The 22,965-nt window shown below is 38.5% G+C and overlaps 1 protein-coding gene across 2 annotated transcripts in view; it reads left to right on the top strand.

Annotated features, from left to right (window-relative positions):
- LOC137242990 (uncharacterized) overlaps nucleotides 1-22,965 on the top strand; it is a 217,055-nt gene that overhangs the window by 26,938 nt on the left and 167,152 nt on the right. Inside the window, exon 1 of one of the 2 annotated variants that reach the window (XM_067770204.1) lies at nucleotides 5,015-5,362. The exons of the other annotated variant lie outside the window; for it this stretch is intronic. The gene's annotated coding sequence lies outside the window, so the exon portion shown is untranslated. Of the gene's footprint in view, nucleotides 1-5,014; nucleotides 5,363-22,965 lie in introns of those variants that run through there. 2 annotated transcript variants of the gene reach the window in all.

A 22,965-nucleotide genomic window follows, 5' to 3' on the forward strand; every position in this document is an offset into this window, starting at 1 on the left:
ACAATTACCGACCGCCCTCCCGCCTATACTGCGCCGTTTATTGTCTGTGATTTTGCGAAATACCATTGCCATTATTTACCAGACGTGCAGTTTTTTTTTCCTTTAGCATGGATATCCTATGGAATGTTGTTGCACAACTTTTTATAACCCGAAAATTCTTTGCAAAAGAATTATTATAAAATAGTTTTTGTGTGTTTCGTTTGCAGGTTGGTTGATGAGATGGACCAAATGGAGGGCGGCACATGCTGCAGGCGTTTTATAGAAGTTTCGGTGATTTTGTTTCGGTGTATTTGTCGAATATTGGTAAAGCAGGTAGAAGAGGTTGGTAAATATACTGGTAAATAAAAAACCTAACCTAAGCAAAACCTGGCAGTCCTTACATTTCCATAAGTAGGTACAATATATATTGGTACATATGTATGCATGCAGTAGTGTGACAAATATAGCTTGGTATCTGCAATCAGCTGATCCGAATGTTACAGGATGGTTGTAATGGCATAACAGCCAATTAAACATTATCCCGACGCTCGATTTATTTTCCAACGCTACTTCAACCGATCTTTATATGTATACACAAGGGCTGACCAATAAGTACTTGTGTTTGAATAAGATGAAAACGTCATCGTGCTCAACAGCAGAATACAATCGAACGTTCGGCTTCGGTTTGTCGTTTAATTAGGCTAAATAATCGGCTTCAAAAACAGCCGAAGTTTTGACCGCATCTTGACGTTTTTGCTTGGTGTTATTTAGATCTTGAACCGCCATGGAAATTCGTTTATTTTGAATGCTCCATTTCAACATATTACTAAGATCATATGAACTAATAATCGGATGTTTTTTTATTTATCACAATCGACGGTACTCCGAGAATGAAACTAAAGTTTGTTGAAAGGTTGGAAAGGATTATTTTCAAATTTGTCTTATTCTTACTATAATTAAACATGCTTGACACGCCGCTTAGGTTACGTTCAAATGCCCGGTCCGTGAGGACCTCACATAGGCTGAATGAGTTCATAGTGTTACCAGAAGTTTGCTCAACGACCAAAAGGCAAAACCCTATCGCAAATCAGTGCCAACATTATAAAATAACTGTGTTGTCTTGGCAAATACTAGAAGCTTTCTAGGACCTACGCCGCTTGCTGCTTCCAGTTTGGATAGTTTACTCACTCCTAACAGCTAAAGTCTTAGGCTGGCGAGCGCAGGGTACGATCACAAAACATGCCCAATCATTTCTTCCTCCAACTCGCACTTCCCACATCTGCTATCACTGACTAGGCTTAATTTAAAGGCATGTGCCGCCAGAAGGCAGTGTCTAGTCAGAATAACCATCATGAGTCTACATTATATATTTTCAATGGGAAGAGGACGTTTGTAAGTCTAAGGTTTTAGGACCTGCACATTATTTTGTATAATTTGCAGCCCGCGCTTCCTTTCACGCATTTACTGCTTAGACGATGATGCACAAGTCTTGTCTACTTTAAATCTCGCCCAATCTGATTAGGACGTTTACGGTACAAACTTCCTTGAATGCGTACTCTTAACCCTATATGGATGTGTATATTGGAACGATTTTCCGTCAACCCTTGCCAAATTTGGTTCGAGAACAAAAAATGACACTGATGATGGCGCAAAGCCAAAACCGGGTTGTCTCCAAAACAAATTTGACAAGGGATGACGGAAAATCATTCCAATTTACGTCAATTATTCACCCTGTCGGAAAGTCAACAAAACAAAACGAATCAATATAGTTGAAAGTTTCCCACACTTTTAGATGTTGTGCTATGTAAGATTTGATTGATTACTCTACGGCGCATATGGGGGACAGTGGCCAAAAGCAGCAGTTTTATACTTCAGGTGTAATGGCTACATCCGAATTTGCAGAGCGGGTCAGTTATTATCCACACTTGTACAAACAGCGCTGATGTCTGAACTTGAAAGCACTGCAAGTGGACAGAATTAGAACTGGAACCGTACCTTAATGCTATAGTTCTGTGGTTTGTGCAAATGGCTGCAGAGTAGTTTGTGGTTAGGTGTGGCTATCCCAACTGTCTTGATTTGCATCCAATTAGCACCAGTGCGAAACTGTCGCTTTACGTGAGTGTCCCCCAATTTTTTTGCAGTGTACTTGACCCATATTATCCTTGCGACCCATATAGAGTCGCGTATACTTTGCAGTGCACAACTCGCGTTTTACCAAGTTGTCTTTGATTTTCAAATGTATAGTGAAATAATCATATTCCCGCTTAGAGTCCACTGTTGGAAAACGCGCTACACAGTGGTGTCCAGTCAAACTAAGAGAAGAGTTGGACAGCAGATATACGGTTGTTTTCGAGAGCCTTCGAGGGCATGCTTACTGTGAATCAAATGCTCTAGCCAGCTGTGGGCATGCCAGATTAAAAATACAGTTTCGATTGGCAAAATTTTGGCTTTTGGCTTTAACTTAAGTATTTATTGGTGGTCTCCTGTACATTCTTCTTATATTTCATTATCTCCTTTATTCTTTTTTGTTAATTTGAAAAGAATTTAATAAATGCACATACATATGAATATGGCAAATATGCGGACACATTAAGTTGGAGCGATAACCTTTAAATAAAAACGATTGTGTGTAAGTGCCTTCTATGGGCTTCCAAACCTCGCAACCGTTCTTCATGCGATTACACTTGTAAAATGGGTTTTCATTACTTTGGGACGAGATACAGACTGAGCTTACAAGCTTAATGGACAGTCACACGCTTATAGGCGTAACATGAAAACGTATACGCGTAATAACGTAGTCGTAACGGCGTAGTATCGTAAAAAAGTATCAGGTGTTCGCTATAACTTGTTATTTCCCTTATCTAAATAAAATGGCGACCTATTCTAGATTTTTTTCTTCTCAAATTTCATTCTCAATAAAAACTATGCTGCTTCGGGGCATTAGAAATTATGCTGCTTCGGGGCATTAATTAATTCTCCCATTCTTACTACAATCCTCGAAATTTCAATGTTTGATAAACCTGGTTGAGCTTTGGAAATTTAATTTAAGTTGTTTATGTTTTATATCGAGAGATATATATTTTATGGCGACTGCTGAGTGAAATATAACCTTACCTCGTCTCTAGCTCGAAAAAGCCCAATTTCAGAATGTGTTCCATAGACGTCCTAATTTGTTAAAAACCCAACCTCTCTTAGAGTTTGATTGAAGAATTCCCTCTTATAGAACTTGTGTCCGAAAGACCATATCTTCCTTTAAAATGTAAGAAACTGTTGCTCAGATAGGTTGGATGATATTCCACACAGCAGTGGAAGCAAAAAGCATAAAAAAATTTCCTCCACCCTCATGTTAATTTCTACGAGCGTAAACCAAAAATCAACTCAATTAAAATAAATAAAAAGAAGATAAAGTAATTGTTGTCACTTCCTTTATATAAATGAACAAAAACACAGCGGAAAATGTGTCCTTAAACACATACGAAAACAAAACTATACTGGTAGTAGAGTCCGACCAAAGGAACTCTTAAGTTGAGTGAAGTTTCGAGCTTGGTGTTCAATGGCAATTCTCTTCAAAATTTATCTCGCATCCCCTTCCGTACCTCCAAATACCTCGTTACGTGCGTTTACTAGTGGATATTTTTTATTTTTGTATTGCATTTTGCAGATCCTCTGAATAATGTATGAGTTTGCAAGTTTTTAACTGAATGAGAGGTTAGATTAGGTCACATAGACTGAATATGTCCATAGTACTAGCAGAATTTGTTTGACGACATAACGGAAAACCACAATAAGATGCCAGGACTTATTTTTTATAATAACTCCGTCCTTTTGGCCAATGCTACAAGTTTTCCTAGGACCTTGCCTAATTGCTGACTTGAGATCCGGCCACTCTGCCGCCCCTAGCACATACGTGCTCAACCTTTTTTTCTCACAGTCTGCCCTTGGATGCCTTATTTGTAAGCATGTGGCGCCAGAAGGCAATGTACAGTAAGTATGCCTATCATAATCCTAAAGCCTTCTATTTTTCGAAATATGAGCAACTTTGCAATTCTAATATCGTAGGATTTGCACATGATCTTAGCAATTGTGCGGCCCTGCGCTTCTATCCACTTCTTCCCTGATGGATCATACGCAAATCCTGTCTCCTTTCGATTACTCCAAGCGGATTGAGACGTCTACGTCGATTTCTTGAGTGCAGCACCCTCCTTTGCCAACTCATCGGCTCTCTTGTTACCTTCTGTCACTTTGTGTCGTAAACCCAGTGCAGATGAAGGGTCCGACCTGAGCGAAGTTTATGCTTTGCTTGATAGCAAATTATTAACTAAACTTCAGATTAAGCACGCTTTCCCCATAATTTCTGCTGCTTGCTTCACGGCTACAATTTTGACCTAAAAGACACTACAGTGATCTGAAAGTCTGTAGGATCTACTTATTTCTGGATCCACACAGCAAACTCGACCCCTTCGATTAATTTGGAACCATCGGTATATGCGTGTGTAGCACAGTGGGAAGTCTCTCAAATTCGAACTATTTTTCAAAATATCTAAATCCGCACGACACCTTAGAAAGCTTTTTATAAATTTTAATTCTCTAGCTTATCGGGAAGCTATTTAAAAGCCAATCTCAATATTCCTAAACTCATATGAGTTTTTGACTTATCTCAACCCGTGCGCCACCTAGCGGAGATTTTTTCTACTTTTGACGCATTGCTTCGGTGCCCTGAACTAAGTATAAGGTTTTAAGTAAGTGTCTACGTCAATGAGAAGTTATTTAAAAATTCCGTCTGTTCGATGGTCATGTTGCATTGTCGTATGTTCTGAAGTATGTTCTAATATTCAGGCCCATATCTCTACGGGAGGTCACTCAAAAAAATTGCAAAACTCCCCAAATTTGTACTAAAATTTTTGAAAAAATACGAAAGCAACTTAATATAAAGGAAGTAATCGTCTCGCTGATACGCAATCAGCTGAGAGACATCTTAAAAAAGAAATTTAAAAAATCAGTCCGAAAAAGAAAAGACGACGTAGACGAAATAAAATCAAACAAATCAAATAAAGATTGGCTCGAGCCTCATCTACCTTGCCTTTATAGGTAATCCACAACACAAAACGACTCAAAGAGGCAAATCACAGCACCATTTGGTTAATGGTGAGAAAGAGCGCCACCATTCGTGCTCCAAAGGCGCGCATTGGCACGCATGCCGGAGCGAGTTAAAAAAAAAGAAGTGATGGAAGAGAAAAAGTCAAGTTTTCAGTTAAAGAAGTAATGAAATAAAAAAAAAGTGAAGATATTGAAAGACTGGTTTGGCGAGCAGCACATTTTGGCGCCAAAATTTCTGCATTTTCAGCACCGCACAGGTTTATGCCCAAAGCAAGAGAGCGAAGAGGTAGGTAGTTAAATATGCATAGAAGACGTATATATGTACGTAAAGTAAACGGTTAGAGCTGAGCAACAACAAAGATTAGTGCAAGGATGTTTGTTTTCTTCACCATCTCGATGCGTCTCTCACATGAATTTATGCGATTTTTATTTTGTGAAATGCAATTTAGATGCATACATAAATTCCTTTGAAGTCTCGATTAGCATAGGTGTGTATGGGTGTGTGTATGCATACATATAAGAGGTATGCAAATTTCGGATTAAAATAATTAAAATGAATGCCATAAAACAGGATGAGAATTCGTTGACGTTTTTAAAGTAGTCATATGAAACATATAAGTCTAGCTGCTTAAAACCTTTTGAGGATAAGAAATCAGTACCGTAAACGAGCATATCTTAGGTTAGGTTGAACTGTCCGGTCAACAAAGATCTCACATAGACTAAATGTATCCAAAGTGTTACCAGAATTTGTTTTTCGAGCAAACAAAAGAACTCCATCAGGTAACAGGACTTATGAGAATATCTCAAGTGGAAGCCAAAACTTGTCTACTCTTTTATATGTTCCTAGTTAAGGAATTAAACGCACTTCTCTTAGCAATGAGTTCTATGTACATACGTGCTCGGAACGAGCTATATAAGGCTATATTAATACTATCGCACAACATTTTTTGCAATCTTGTGGGAAGTATCAGTTGCAAATACTCTTGCTATTAGCAAAAAATCAGCGCACACTTTCCTATCTTACTCTACAAGGAAAAGCTGCAATTAATTCGGGAGGCTCAAGAAAATTATCTGTAGAAACTCTACCCTCTTGGGGAATCTAAGGCATGTGAATGGTGGATGCACGATGAGTATCGAGGAATCGGTAAAGCCACCGTTCGGCAATCACTTCGCGAATGTCCCGGTTACGCAGAAACTACCGTCGCTGATTTCTGGCTCCTCAACAACGCCCGCCATCCCCTGCGGCCAACTTGTGCGACCTGTAATTTCTTTCAAGTCATAAAAGTCTCCGGCCCCGGCTGATATTGTTCCTGCGGAATTTAAAAGTTCTTTTGGGGCTTACTGCTACTAAATGCCTTAATCGTTGCTAAATACCGAAGTTTTGGAGCAAGATCAAGGTTTCTTTTTTTTTAAAGGCCGGTAAGAGCTCTTATGTATCACCTAAGAATTTAGACCAATTAGTCTCTCGTCGTTAGGTCTGTTTGAATTCATTAACAAACGTCTGTGCAACTAAATTGTCCTAGTGGAGTGGATAGAGGAGACAACTGATAGACATGTATGCAGAGGCACGCCACAGAGGGTATTCTATCTCCTCTACGCTGGCTTGCTGTTGTAAACGAGCTTCTGATGGATGTAGAAGGTAGTGGTGGCCTATGTGGATCTTGTTGCTGTTGTTACTATTGTGGAGTATTATCGATCTTGATGGTCCTTTGACGGATATAGTTCTAGTACGTTCTGGTAACAAGTGGTGCTTATACAAGCCCGACTATTTCAGGAACGATTTAATGTGATCTCTATTGCGGGAATACCATTGCCACTTTCTTATAGGCTTAAATATCTGGGGATTATTTTTGTTAGGAAACTTTCATAGAGAGCACATATGGAGCTAGCCGAAGGCCTCTGTTGCCTTGTACTGCTGCAGGGAGGCGATCGGTAAGAGCTTGAGATTCTCACCAAGGGTGAAACATTGGCTTTATGAAATAGTCGGCAGCCCGATCTTACTCTATGAGATAACTATCTGATGGGACGTACTTAGCGAGTTTTACCATAATGAACAAATATTCGGTGAATATTGCGGGTAAGGCGGCTGTGGCCTGTCCATCATTTTTAAAAAAATAAAAAAAAAAATTGATTTTTACCTCTTCTAATTTTAACGGCGGCAGATTACTAAACGTCCAAAAGGAATAACAACCAAACTCATCTCTGCAGTCAAACTTTAGCTGTTAAAATAACCTGAGTTTGTACGGCAAACATAGTTCTGCAAAATCACATTTGAAGAGAAGGTGCCAAGCTCCCTTTTCCCCATTTCCACATTTTACTGCAGGTGTTAGGATTTAACGTCATATAGCTTCTGGTTAGGGATTGACCTCATATAACTCCTTACTAAATTTCAATGTTCTAATAAGGATAGCTTCAAAGTTATCCAGTACCAAAGATTCCATTTGTATGGGAGGTGCCACACCCCCTTTTCCCCAATTCCACATTCTAATGGAGGTGTTAGGAATTAACGTCATATAGCTCCTTACCAATTTTTATTATTCTACCATTGCTAAATCAGAGATATGCAATATGATATATTCCATTTGTATGGGAGGTGCCACGAACCCTTTCTCTCTCACCACACATTTTATTGGTGGTGTTAGGGATTGACCTCATATAACTCCTTACTGAATTTCAATGTTCATGAGTACCTTCAGAGTTATGCAGTACCAAAGATTCCATTTGTATGGGAGGTGCCACGCCGCTTTTATATATCGACATTATTTTTAGTCTACGACCATCCCTGGAATGTTTCTAGTGGGTGGTGCATATTTGGTTGTGATTGGTCGATCCATTTAGGACGCAACCCGATCTATACCTACATACATACATAATTTCAATTTTTTATACATATATAGATGAATAAAGACTTGGCCTTCTCATACCCCTCGTAACCGAAAGACACGAACGAACGTGTTTTCAACAAAGATTTGCAACATATTCATTAACATGATTGTATAACTCATGAACAGCCGTTAAAACAATGAGCTCAGCGGAACGTATCTAAACCGAAAATAATCAACATATAGCAACAACACTTTGTGAAGTATGCCACACAACAAGTGATCATGCGACAAGTGATTATCCAATGTGCAACATTAAGAAAAAAAAATAAAAAAGTAAAATCGCCTACGCATAAGAAACGTGTTCATTGAAGGATAAAGAAGGTGGAGAAGAGAAACATGAAATAAAGATACACGCCAAAAAAGTTGAACAAAGCACACACACGTACAAGTGCAAACAATTGGAAATAAACAGTAAAGAGAAAATTTCAACAATAAAAAAAAGAATAAACAATAAAGCAAGTATCTAAGTAGATGGATGGATATTTGGTTGGAGGGATCGATAAGTAAAAAAAAAAGGCCACACATGTCGAATACTCATAACTGTGGCAGTTCTCATGCTTGGACTTATGGCAGATATAAGCGAACACAAAACCCGAAGAAATATAGTCGTAAATTTATTTTTAAAAATTTCAGTCTACGATCGGAAGTGCAGGATATGCTACACTTCACTGCTAACGAAAGCAAATCACAGTTGTCAGATTCATAACTGTCAATAATTGCACAAAGAAAAATGCAATAAAAACAATTTGCGGAATAAGAAAATTACTACATTATTGTTAATAATCTACAAAGATAATTGAAAAATAAAAAACGGCCACTCTTTAAAAGTGAAATTGTTTTGTCAAAATTTCTTGAGGGCGTAATTGACGACAGGTTAAGAATAGAGCGATCTTCCTGTTCTGCAATTGCCAATAAAATTATTTGTCTAACAGTTTTATTGAAATCTATATTTAAACAGAATGACCACACAGGAGTTACGCCAATTTGTGGTTTGAAAGAATTTAATAGATGATTGGGGATTAAGAGATTTGAGCGGATATGCCGGACCTAATCACAACAGCTGGCAAGAATTGTGTGAGCGGCAGTGACTAGATGACGGACATGTATTGAAATCAATCGTGATTCTTGTTTAAAATTTCAGAACATGTTCTATATACCGCTGCTAAATTTGAAGCTTAAGTTGAGAAGATCTCCAAATACTTTTTTTATTTTTTCAGATTTTTCTAAATACTCCCAGCGCCTTAAAGGGCTTAAGCCGCGGTGAGGTATGCCTGTCGTATGAGGCTCTATCAATGAAAAAACTTCATATCAATTTGGCTACATATACCTCGCCTTTGAAAGGATGAAACTAATGCCTGGCTGGTTGACGCTCTCATGAATAAAAAGGCTAACATCGTCGCCACACAGGAAACGCGAAGAACAAGCCAAAGCAGAGGGTGTCACGGTGTTGGTTTTGTGGTGAATAGGGGCACGAGCTTCGATATAATACTTTACCATATCGATACTTTTGACATTCGATACCAATTTTTTGTCATCGAGTTTTCTATCGCAGTATCCTATCGATTTTTCGGCAAAAGGTGGCGGCATAAATGCAAAAAAAGGGCTAATCGACTAAGCAGACAGCTCCGTATATCTTTCACTATAATTTACATCGCGAATAGAAGTACAAAGGTCACAAACCAGGACACCCTTGCAAAAAACTGCTTGATCTAGCCCGCCTCCATGCGAGTAAAGCGAACATAAGCACTATGATGAGATCTGGTACCTACCAACACAGCCGTTTGATCAAGACAAGGGTGAGGAGGCCCTAAGCAAAATCCACACATAATCCGAAAACGCCTTTGCCAGGATGCGCCCGGTCAACCCGGTTACCAATATAGAACATCCTACTCTTTCAAAAGTAGAACGCACGTTAAGAAGGGAGGCACGAGGGAGCCTGGCACAACTTCGTTCTGGATACTGTAACAGGTTAAACTCTTACTTGTCCAGAATCAACCCCGACATATGTAATGTATGTCCTGCATGCGATGTGTTCCCACATGACACCAATCATCTTTTCAATTGTAATGTAGAACACGCCTCTAATACTAATCTCCCTATTGTCCGCCCCTTTTGAAACTGTCAGTTTCCTTGGACTCCCGTTAGACGGCCTTGATGACAATTTATGAGTGGTCATTCCCATTGAATTGGGCGAAGCACATCCTCTAACAGAAACCCTAGGAAACTTGAAGTTTCAATAGAGTTGGGGGCTACAGGTGTTGGTTGCACATTGCTACTGATTAATTCGTTGGTGTCAGCGGATGTACAATCCTTTGTTAGTCGATCCCTATTGCAATATGTGTTTTGCACCTTCACCATGCGCGGTTCCCGGGGGGGGAGGGGGGGGGGCGGAGGGGGAGGGAACTTTTTTGTGTATTGACTGTAATGAAGTATATAATACTAATCTACATAATAGTTCCTTATCACACAACGGATTTTTACTAATTTTTAATTTTTCTTAATTTTTTACGTTCTAGGGGGGAGGGGGGACTTTTTTTTAAATATATGTAATAATAACGTAAAAAGGCAAGAAAAATTACAAATTAGTAAAAATCCGCTGTGTGATAAGGAACTACTATGCAGACTAGTATTATATACTTCATTACAGTCAATACAAAAAAAAAGTTCCCCCCTGGAATCGCGCATGTTGAAGGTGCTCACAGCTGAAACCGAGCGCCTCGGCGCGGTCTGCATTAAGGCGAGGTTTTCAATATTCAGGCATTAGTTTACACCTGGGCACCAGATGAGGATACTTCTGATTGAATAAGGACTCTTTGTATGAGAAACTAGAAAACCATACGAAGAGAGGCCCCGCCATTACAACTAAATCATGAAGGTTTTAACAATTAGGTCAACAAGGCAAAGAAATATTCTGCCGATGTAACATCTCCCAATGGCTTCATGAAATTTGCCGTCGCGCGAAATATGGTATTCTGTAGTATCAGCTCCAGCTTCAAAGGATATACCAAGATTCTTGGCTGTCTCCTGACCATAGAACACGAAACTAAATTGAACCAAAAAAAGTGAGCACAGGGACACAAGTAAAATTTTTTGTCAAGAAGCTGCTCACGGAATGGACAGCCAATCTGCAACCTTACGGTTTAACAAGTACATTTCTCACTCACTATATACCGCTACGGGACCTAATAAGCCCTGAAAACCAATATATACTGTTTGTATGTAGTAACGCGCTGTGTTACCTGTGTGACCGTTATCGGGACATCAAGAGCAAAATGAGATGCCTAGTTAGAGGAACGTGAGGCCAAACGCGCAAGAGATGGAAGTACGCAAGGTTTTAAGACTGGACAAATTTTCTGCGTACCGAGCATGCTTAAGATATGTAGTGCAGCTGGGAACAAAGTCAATGTACTGATAGGACCATATCAATACATATTCAGACCTGGAAAACCTATTACCTGTCAGTTTTTTCTGATTACGACGCAAACAAAACAGCTTTTCATGGCGTGAAAAGGACTTGCCTTCGCCGGAAAGATGGAAAAACAAAAGGCGACCCCGTATCGTACGACTTCTTATGCATGGAAAGATAACTGTAGACTCTAGAAGGGATTCACTCTATTCAGCAAATAAAGCAAAATACTATTTAGGCAATTGAATAAAATTCCTTTCTCCACGAACCAACATAATATTCTATAAGTGTCTTACCATACCTGTCCTGAGTTATGACTACCTGTTATGGAACCTTTCGTAATTAGGATATGATGACACTTCAACTATGCGAGTAAACGATTCTTTAGAAGATTTGTGGAATTTTGAATGATTCCAACGCCTTAGATATAATATAAAGCCCAAAGCCTTCTCTGGGTTAGGGTTATGCCAATAGATGCTCTTGCATATAATGCATTCTTATCACCTTCCAAAATAGGAGGGAGGCTCCTGTTTAAGGCAAAGAACCGGTGTACACTGGAATTCCTTTGGTAATTCCAATAGTCGTCTGTTTGGAAAAATGTTTTTGTTTCGAGTTGCTGGACATTGAGTGAGGAGCAGAAGAATAAAAAGGAAAACGAGTAGGAAAGAAAAGGAAAATAAGAGGAGAGGGAAGTAGGAGAGAAAGGGGAGTAAAATAAAAAGGAGGAGGGGTCATAGGGAGAGGGGGGCGAAGAGGGGGGGGGGCGAACGCGAGGAGGATGAAGGGGTAAAAGATGGAGAATAGCGAAGGGAGAAGGGGAGGAAGTGGAAGTGAAAGATGGAGGAGATAGAGAGGAGAGGAAGAGCGAGAAGAAAAGCGATAGGGAGAGCAAGAGTAATTGATACACATTTTTGAATATTACTTGAAACAATGTCTGCCGTGTCTGCAAGTATAATGCTTGTACAATGTACATACATACATATATATAAATTTAAAATAGTGACAGGAATACCGAGAACCAGCGGCAATAACGATCTCAGACCAAGTTTTGTGTCTGGACATGTGCAAGATTCTAAGTGAATGACAATTAATTATCAGCTTGGTCAATATGCAACTAACGACGATCTCATCACCATTTGACAATTGATTGACACTGTCTTTGGTAAACTTTATCACAGCAGAAAGAACTGCATGAATATTTAATAAAGATGTTTTTACATATATGTGTACATACATATATAGGTGTAAATAAATGTGGAATTACTAAGAACTGCAAAAAAAAAACAACAAATATTACATATGTGCACGCATACAATAAAAGTGCACTAACTTAAAGGCTGGCTCTCTGGCATTCAGTTGGCGATGAAATCTTGTCCTGTGGGAAATTTTACAAATCAAAGTAATCAAAACAATCATGCGGTATGAAACCATGTGACTCTTACACTTGTGGTATAAGGTCAAACATTACGCGTTCTTACTACCTGTCCTCAACGGTAACTCTGCTGCAAGCATTCCCTTTTCTCTTCTTACAACGATCGTCTTCTGTGTTTGCTTTGTATCGACGCAATTTCGTCTTTGTGGTTGTGCTGCTGCGGTCGCTTTAGGCTATAATATCTTTTTGCCACAAAATGAGCTTTAAAATGTGGTTTCACAAAGTCCACTTGATTATTTTGCCTACAGTTTGCACGCTTTTGTACAGCGTTCTGCCCAACCACGTCCGCGGTTGCCTTTATCATTGTGACATATTCTGCCATTTGTGTATCCGTAATGATTATTCATATTTTGTAACTTGAAGATCTCGAGTTTCTGTTATTTTATCAATGAACTTTGTGGTTTCATTCAAGCTAAAAGTTCACACAGTTAGAGGTGTTGTGTGTGTCCCAAAAAATTCAAAATCTCGTCAATAAACCTGCCTTGGTCACCTATTTTTCCAATAACGTTCATGGTTCATATATCAGAACTGGTATGGTAACAGAACCTACAGAGTTTGATACTAAAGATCACTTTGCGTTCATAGTCAAAACTGCCAGTTGTTGATAAAAGTAATTGTTCGTTGCATTTCCATGCTAACGTTGTCCGCGTAACTTCATTTTTTAAATAAGGTGAGACCTGAGTAAGTTCACGTTCTGAAAACAAGTCGCAGTCAGGTGTAAATCGGGAGGACCAAGGGACGTCAAGTCTTCTTGCACCTGCTCCTCCCAACTCAGTTGAGGTCCTTCACTTCCGCATGCGGATGTTGATTGAAGTAGCTTCTTGCACAGAGTGTCTTCGTCCATTCACATCATGACCCAGCTAGCGAATCCTTTGGTCTTTTATTTACTGCACTATCTTCATATCTGCGTAAAGCTCATACAGCTTATAATTATACCTCCTTCGGTACTCGCCGTCAGCATCACGACTAAAACCATTAATTTTCCGAAGAACTTCTCTCTCGACACTAAAAGGGCCATCTCATCTTTTCTCGATATCGTCCATGAAAGACACATCAGAACAGTTATGTTGAGCGATTTGTAAAGCAGGTGTTAGTCGACAGGGAACTATACTTTTCAGTTGCCCTTCAGTCTAAAGTATCATTTGTTGGCAGGAGTTATATTCACCCTTTGACTTCTTAGCTGAATTTATTTTTGCTGTTAATGCTGAATTTCAGATGGATAAAGTCTTTCACAGTCTCCAATTTATTACCGGCAACAGTTTCTTGATTGCCAAAGCATGAATGCGCCGTTTTTTTTTTAGGGACAGCAAATAATTCGTCTTGTCTTTTCGACTAAAGCATTGGGTTGAAAAAAAAAGCATCATAAAGTTACTAGCCCCACCATCTCGGGAACGATTTGCTATGATTACGTGAAATCTTCTAGTACCGCCCAACCACCCCCTAGATCCATTGAGAACTTGGTCGCCAGAGCCTTGGCTGGTGAAGAAACAGGATTCGCCACGGGTAGGTGAGGTTGACAGTTGTGTTGGAGAATCTATATATTGCGCTGACAATCCATTGAAAGGGTTCCGCTACACAACCCCTTGAATTAATTTGGTTTTTTAGTCACCTCTTACGACAGGTATACCTACCGCGGGTATATTCTAATCTCCCTAACACGCTGAGGCCTGGCTATGAGATAATCAGAGACTTTGATTGATAAATAAGTGTAAGCCAAAGGCGGTACACCTGCATCCAAATAGAATCAGTTCGCAGGTGGTCGCTTAAACTTTGAACACTTGTAGTCTTTTTGAAGTTTTTTATTGACCTGCCAATTCAGCCTTTTATAGATCAAGTTTAAATTAAATACGGAAAGTATTTAAGGTGTCCTTATCAAATGAACTTTGAAAGTCAATTTTTTTTACGTTCAAGGACTGTGGCTTAAGTACAAATAATCGACAAATTTTTTTCTTTCGAAAATCACAGGGAGCCGATTTTTCAAAAATATTTGTATATATATGTTTGTATGAACTCATGTATATCCTCATGTATTTATCCGTTTTCTGGCTTAATACCTGTCATTTTGCATTTGCAATTCTCCAGCGGCTACCCACGTTTTGTGTGCATCGATTTAAAAAGAAAAAGAAAGATTTCCTCTTTCCTTGGCAACCTGACTCAAACTGGTCCGCGCCGGGCACTTGTTCTCCTTTGATCAACGTATTTCGAAAGATTCTCAGCATTTGCACTGTTGCCTTTTTAGTGGAGAATTTATAGCATGAACGTGATTAGAAAATAAAATACGTTTGTATAAATATTTGTGAAGTCACAGACTGAAATTTGTTTTTGTATCCATTTTAAGGTGTCCTCTATGGCGGTGAAGTTCATTTGATTTTTGGTTGGTTGCCTCATTTGCCTGTAATTGTTTGTTGTATTAATTCCTGGAATGATGTTAAGGTATTTTATCAAATCAAATATTAAATGTCAACAACATATAAATATGTATGGGTATTTTGGTTCTTGTATGTATGGGATATATCTCTGCATTTATTTAAATGTCCAACAGAGTGTATCTTCAAAATAGAAAGGAAGTACTAAATCTTAATTTTGAATAAATCATTCGAACAAACAATCCTGAGAACTTATTAACGTAATGGTTAAACACTCGCACTACTTAATTGAAATAATTTATTTTACTCAGGTAGTTCATAAAAATGCTGAGCTTAATCATTACGCCAATCGCAGCATCTGATATCAGGATACACCAACAACAATTAGGACTGTGATATAGACTGTAAGATTTAATAATTTAGGTGTAAAGTTTTAATGTTAAAAATACATATTTACTAGCAGACCTGGCAGACGTTGTTCTGCCCTAAATTTGGTCTATCTGCATACATTTTAATAAGCTTTTTCCGTCTAACTCTGCCCACTTTTTCCTAATCTTTTTATTCACTCCTCCCTCAGCCTTTTTCGCTTCATCTGTCTCCATCTTCGTCTCATTCTATCTCTTTCTCAGTCTCCTTCTCTCTTTTCTCTTCTCTCAACTTTTTCTCATTCTTCTTCATCCCTTATTGCCAGTCCCAGAGGGTGGTATGTATTTTGTTCCAGTCTCAGTCTCAGCCCCACTCCTAGTCCTAATCCCAGTCTCAGCCCGTCTCTGGTGTACTTCCCGGAAAAAAGCATTGTTAATACTAATATAAGTGAATTTATATACCAAATTTCAGGCAAATCAAATAGGACGTCTGTAAATTGGTATGTGGGTATTATTATTAATTCATGTCTTTATTTCGGCTTCGCATGCATATTTATCAGTTTTGCCAGGTTGATGCGGCTAAATCGAATATCACAATCAAAATTACTGTAAAGTTCCCAGCAACAGCTTTCATTTGATATCCATATCCTATAAACACATTTCAGGGGTACTCGGGCCATGTTTTGGCCTATATCTCGAGACCCTAGTCACCGATTTGGGATTTCAAAATCAACTAACCATCACCTCTCCTTCCTGTATCTTTCCTAAGAATTTCATGGCAATCTTTCTATCCGTTCACGAGTTATCGAGTGACAATCAAAATGTACACTTCTTTTTATACTCAGTTGAGCAGAGCTCACAGAGTATATTAACTTTGATTGGATAGATATAGACTTCCATATATCAAAATCATCAGTATCGAAAGAAAATTCGATTGAGTCATGTCCGTCCGTCCGTCTGTCCGTTAACACGATAACTTGAGTAAATTTTGAGGTATCTTGACGAAATTTGGTATGTAGGTTCCTGGGCACTCATCTCAGATCGCTATTTAAAATGAACGATATCGGACATTAACCACGCCCACTTTTTCGATATCGAAAATTTCGAAAAATCGAAGAAGTGCGATAATTCATTATAAAATACGGATTAAGCGATGAAGCTTGGTAAGTAAGTTGAAATTATGACGCAAAATAGAAAAATAGTAAAATTTTGGACAATGGGCGTGGCACCGCCCACTTTTAAAAGAAGGTAGTTTAGAAGTTTTGCAAGCTGTTATTTGGCAGTCGTTGAAGATATCATGATGAAATTTGGCAGGAACGTTACTCTTGTTACTATATGTCTGCATACTAAAAATTTGCAAAATCGGAGAACGACCACGCCCACTTTTAAAAATTTTTTTTTTTAATTTAAATTTTAAAAGAAAAGTTAATATCTTTACAGTACATAAGAAAATTATACCAACATTCAACTCCAGTAATGATATGGTGCAACAAAATACAAAAATAAAGGAAAATTTCAAAATGGGCGTGGCTCAGCCCTTTTTCATTTAATTTGTTTAGGATACTTTTAATGCCATAAGTCGAACAAAAATTTACCAATCCTTGTGGAATTTGGTAGAGGCTTAGATTATAGGACGATAACTGTTTCTGTGAAAAAGGGCGAAATCGGTTGAAGTTTTTATACACGGTCGACCGTCTGTCCTTCCGCTCGGCCTTTACCACGATAACTTGAGGAAAAATCGATATATCTTTACTAACCTCAGTTCACGTACTTATCTGAACTCACTTTGTATTGGTGTAAAAAATGGCCGAAATCCGACTATGACCACGCCCACTTTTTCGATATCGAAAATTACGAAAAATGAAAAAAAATGCTATAATTATATACCAAATACGAAAAAAGGGATAAAACATGGTAATTGTACTGGTCTATTGACGCAAAATATAACTTTAGAAAAAAACTTGGTAAAATGGGTGTGATACCTACCATATTAAGTAGAAGAAAATGAAAAAGTTTTGCAGGGCGAAATCAAAAGCCCTTGGAATCTTGGAAAGAACACTGTTCGTGGTATTACATATATAAATAAATTAGCGGTACCCGGTCCACATTTTGGTCGATATCTCGAAAATGCCTTCACATATACAACTAAGGGCCACTCCCTTTTAAAACCCTCATTAATACCTTTAATTTGATATCCATATCGTACAAAACACATTCTAGAGTCACCCCTGGTCCACGTTTATGGCGATATATTGAAAAGGCGTCCACATAAGGCCCACTCCTTTTTAAAATAGTCATTAACATCTTTCATTTGATACCCATATCGTACAAACAAATTCTAGAGTCAGCCCTGGTCCACGTTTATGGCGATATCCCGAAAAGGCGCCCACCCATAGAACTAAGGCCCACGCCCTTTTAAAATACTCATTAACACCTTTCGTTTGATACCCATATTGTACAAACGCATTCTAGAGTCAACCCTGGTACCCTGAAGTAACACGAAAGTGGTGCCGGGGTGGGCGACGGTTCCAGAACGGGGCTGTTTTTTAGTCTACGGACACACGGTTGCTGCGACGGCAGCAATTATGGTGCATTAGGCATTTTTCAGCCTCCCCGCAAAAAAAAAAAAAAAAAAAAAAAAAGAGTCAACCCTGGTCCACTTTTATAACGATATTCCGAAAAGGCGTCCACCTATAGAACTAAGGCCCACGCCCTTTTAAAATACTCATTAACACCTTTCATTTGATACCCATATCGTACAAACAAATTCTAGCGTCACCCCTGGTCCGCCTTTATGGCGATATCTCGAAAAGGCGTCCACATATAGAACTAAGGCCCACGCCCTCTTAAAATACTCATTAATACCTTTCGTTTGACACCCATATTGTACAAACGCATTCTAGAGTCACCCCTGGTCCCCTTTATGGCGATATCACGAAACGGCGTCCACCTATGGATATAAGGATCACTCCCTTTTAAAATACTCATTAACACCTTTCATTTGATACCCATATAGTACAAACAAATTCTAGAGTCACCCCTGGTCCACCTTTATGGCGATATCTCGAAAAGGCGTCCACATATAGAACTAAGGCCCACGCCCTCTTAAAATACTCATTAATACCTTTCGTTTGACACCCATATTGTACAAACGCATTCTAGAGTCACCCCTGGTCCCCTTTATGGCGATATCACGAAACGGCGTCCACCTATGGAAATAAGGATCACTCCCTTTTAAAATACTCATTAACACCTTTCATTTGATACCCATATCGTACAAACAAATTCTAAAGTCAACCCTGGTCCACCTTTATGGCGATATCCCTAAATGGCGTCCACCTATAGAACTATGGCCCACTCCCTCTTAAAATACTCTTTAATACCTTTCATTTGATACACATGTCATACAAACACATTCCAGGGTTACCCTCAGTTCATTTTCCTACGTGGTTATTTTCCCTTACGTTGCCACCATAGCTCTCAACTGAGTATGTAATGTTCGGTTACACCCGAACTTAACCTTCCTTACTTGTTATATATATAGATGTACAATATGGAATTTTTTTGTCCCAGACGAAGAAGCCTAATTATCGTTAAAGGTTACAATGAACTTATAAAGTGTTATATTTCTTTACTGTCAATTTATTTTTTACTTCTTAGTTAATTTTATTAACCAATAATAAAATCTTATTTTTAAAAAAGTTTTTTTTCTTTAATTTTATTTTTATACCTTTCATGAAAATGAAATGGTATATTAATTTCGTCACGAAACCGAAAATTGTAAGTCCTTAAAGGAAAATAGATAGACCCACCATTAAGTATACCGAAATAATCAGGTTGAAGAGCTGAGTTGATTTAGCCATGTCCGTCTGTCCGTCTGTCCGTCTGTCCGTCTGTCTGTTTGTATGCAAACTAGTCCCTCAATTTTTGAGATATCTTGATAAAATTTGGTGAGCAGGTGTATTTGGGTGTCCGATTAGACATTTGTCGGAACCGACCGGATCGGACCACTATAGCATATATCCTCCATACAACCGATTTTTCAGAAAAAGAGGATTTTTGTAATATCTTACCCAATTTAACAGATTGAAGCTTCAAACTTCACCATATACTTTCGTATATTGCACATATTGTTGCCTGAAAAAATTTATGAGATCGGTCGTATATATAGTATATATCCCCCACAACCGATTGTTCAGATAAGGAACTTTTCGTAATTACTGCCCTATTTTAAGAGTTAGAGGCTTCAGATGTCAGCGAATGCTTACGTATATAGCATATATTGTTGTCTGAAAAAATCATAAAGATCGGTGGTATATATAGTATATATATGGTGGTATATATAGTATATATATATAGTATACATATATATATTTTCGCAAATTTTAGCCCCATTTTAACAGCTAGAAGCTTCAAATTTCACCGAATATTTACTTATATAGCATATATTGTTGTCTGAAAAAATCTTAGAGATCGGTTGTATATATATTATATATCTCACACAACCGATTGTTCAGATAAGAAACTTTTCGCAATTTCTACCCCATTTTAACAGCTATAAGCTTCAAATTTCACCGATTGGTTACGTATATAGCATATATTGTTGTCTGAAAAAATCATAGAGATCGGTTGTATATATAGTATATATCTCATACAACCGATTGTTCAGATAAGAAACTTTTCGCAATTTCTACCCCATTTTAACAGCTATAAGCTTCAAATTTCACTGATTGCTTACGTATATAGCATATATTGTTGTCTGAAAAAATCATAGAGATCGGTTGTATATATAGTATATATCTCATACAACCGATTGTTCAGATAAGAAACTTTTCGCAATTTCTACCCCATTTTAACAGCTAGAAGCTTCAAATTTCATCAACTGCTTACGTGTATAGCATATATTGATGTCTGAAAAAATCATTGAGATCGGTGGTATACATAGTATATATCTCATACAACCGATTGTTCAGATAAGAAACTTTGCGCAATTTCTGCCCCGTTTTAACAGTTAGAAGCTTCAAATTTCACAAAATGCTTTCGTATATAGCATATATTGTTGTCTGAAAAAATCATAGAGATCGGTGGTATATATATTATATACTTCATATGAACTGTCATATTGACCCCTTTTTTACGGCTAGAAGCTTCAAGATTCATCAAATTTCATCAAATAGTTACGTTTACGTCATATATTTTTGAAATACGTGATTCGTAGCCATAGTTTTTACATGCAGACCACAAAAAACGTGAAGCTTTGCATCCTCACACAGATTACCTACCTATTTTTATACCTTTCATGAAAATGAAATGGTATATTAATTTCGTCACGAAACCGAAAATTGTAAGTCCTTAAAGGAAAATAGATAGACCCACCATTAAGTATACCGAAATAATCAGGTTGAAGAGCTGAGTTGATTTAGCCATGTCCGTCTGTCCGTCTGTCTGTTTGTATGCAAACTAGTCCCTCAATTTTTGAGATATCTTGATAAAATTTGGTGAGCAGGTGTATTTGGGTGTCCGATTAGACATTTGTCGGAACCGACCGGATCGGACCACTATAGCATATATCCTCCATACAACCGATTTTTCAGAAAAAGAGGATTTTTGTAATATCTTACCCAATTTAACAGATTGAAGCTTCAAACTTCACCATATACTTTCGTATATTGCACATATTGTTGCCTGAAAAAATTTATGAGATCGGTCGTATATATAGTATATATCCCCCACAACCGATTGTTCAGATAAGGAACTTTTCGTAATTACTGCCCTATTTTAAGAGTTAGAGGCTTCAGATTTCAGCGAATGCTTACGTATATAGCATATATTGTTGTCTGAAAAAATCATAAAGATCGGTGGTATATATAGTATATATATGGTGGTATATATAGTATATATATATAGTATACATATATATATTTTCGCAAATTTTAGCCCCATTTTAACAGCTAGAAGCTTCAAATTTCACCGAATATTTACTTATATAGCATATATTGTTGTCTGAAAAAATCATAGAGATCGGTTGTATATATAGTATACTAGCCTTTACCCGCGGCCCCGTCCGCAATGAAAATTTTAAATATATGGGCTATTCGCGTTAGCCTGCTTATTATCTGTTTAAAATTTTGTTTTCTGTCTAATGCATTTTAATTTTGTAATTGAGTAAAAAAAAGAACTAAATGAGCTGATAACCTGATAGGATCCCAAATGATCCCGAAATTATCCAGAAAAAGCTACGAAATGACCCCAACGCTATCGCGGACGGATCCCGAAAACCATCCAGAAATGCCCCGAAAGGGTCTCCAAAAGTTCCCCGAATAGTCCCAAAAAAACCGAAATGAGAGCGACACGATTCTAGACGTATCCAGAGAACCACACAGAAATGATCCCTGAAGGTGTTCCAAAAACCATCCAGAAAATATCCAGGAAGGGTCCCTAAATTATCCCGACTAACTCCAGAAAAAGTTCCGAAATGGCTCCGAGGGGATCCACGATGGATCGCGAAAACCATACAGAAATGATTCCGGAAGGATTCCAAAATGATCCCGAAATAGTCCGGAATTGATCCAGATGGGATCCCGCACAGATCCAGAAATGATCCCGGAAGGGTGCAAAAACTATCCCGGAAAAGTAACAAAAAATCCCGAATTGGCTCCTACGGCATCCCGGACGGATCCAGATATGATCTCGGAAGGGTCCCCAAATGATCCCAAAATGGTTCCGAAATGACCCTGATGGATCCGGCAAACCATCAAGAAATTATGCCGAAAGGGTCCCAAAATGATCCCGAAATAATACAGAAATAGTCACGAAACGACCCCTAGAATATCCCCAAATGATCCCGTATTAGCCCCGAAAAGGTCCCGAAATAACCCCGACAGGATCCCGGACAAATCCCGAAAACCATCCAGAAATGATGCCGGAAGGAATCCCAAATGATTCCGTAAAAGTCCCGCATTGATTCCGACGGGATCCCGAACGGATTCCGAAAATCATCCAGAAGTGATGCCGGAAAGGTCCTCAAATGATCACCTAATAGTCCCGAAATGACCCTTAAGGGGTCATGGACGGATCCCATAAACCATCCAGAAATGATCCCGATATAGTCCCGAAATGACCCTGACGGGATCTCGAACGCACCCCTAAATGACCCTGACGGGATCCCGGACAAATCCCGAAATCCATCCAGAAATGATCTTGGGAGGGACCCCAAATGATCCCGAAAAAGTCCCGCAATGATTCTGAGGGGATCCTGATCGGATACCGAAAACCATCCAGAAGCGATGCCGGAAAGGTCCTCAAATGATCACCTAATACCAAAATGACCCTGACGGCATCCGGGACTGATCCCAAAATCCATCCAGAAATGATCTTGGGAAGGTCCCAAAATTATCCCGAAATAGTCTCGGAAAAGTTCAGAAATTACCCTGAC

This window comes from Eurosta solidaginis, chromosome 1 (assembly GCF_040869045.1).
Source record: "Eurosta solidaginis isolate ZX-2024a chromosome 1, ASM4086904v1, whole genome shotgun sequence".
Taxonomy (NCBI): domain Eukaryota; kingdom Metazoa; phylum Arthropoda; class Insecta; order Diptera; family Tephritidae; genus Eurosta; species Eurosta solidaginis.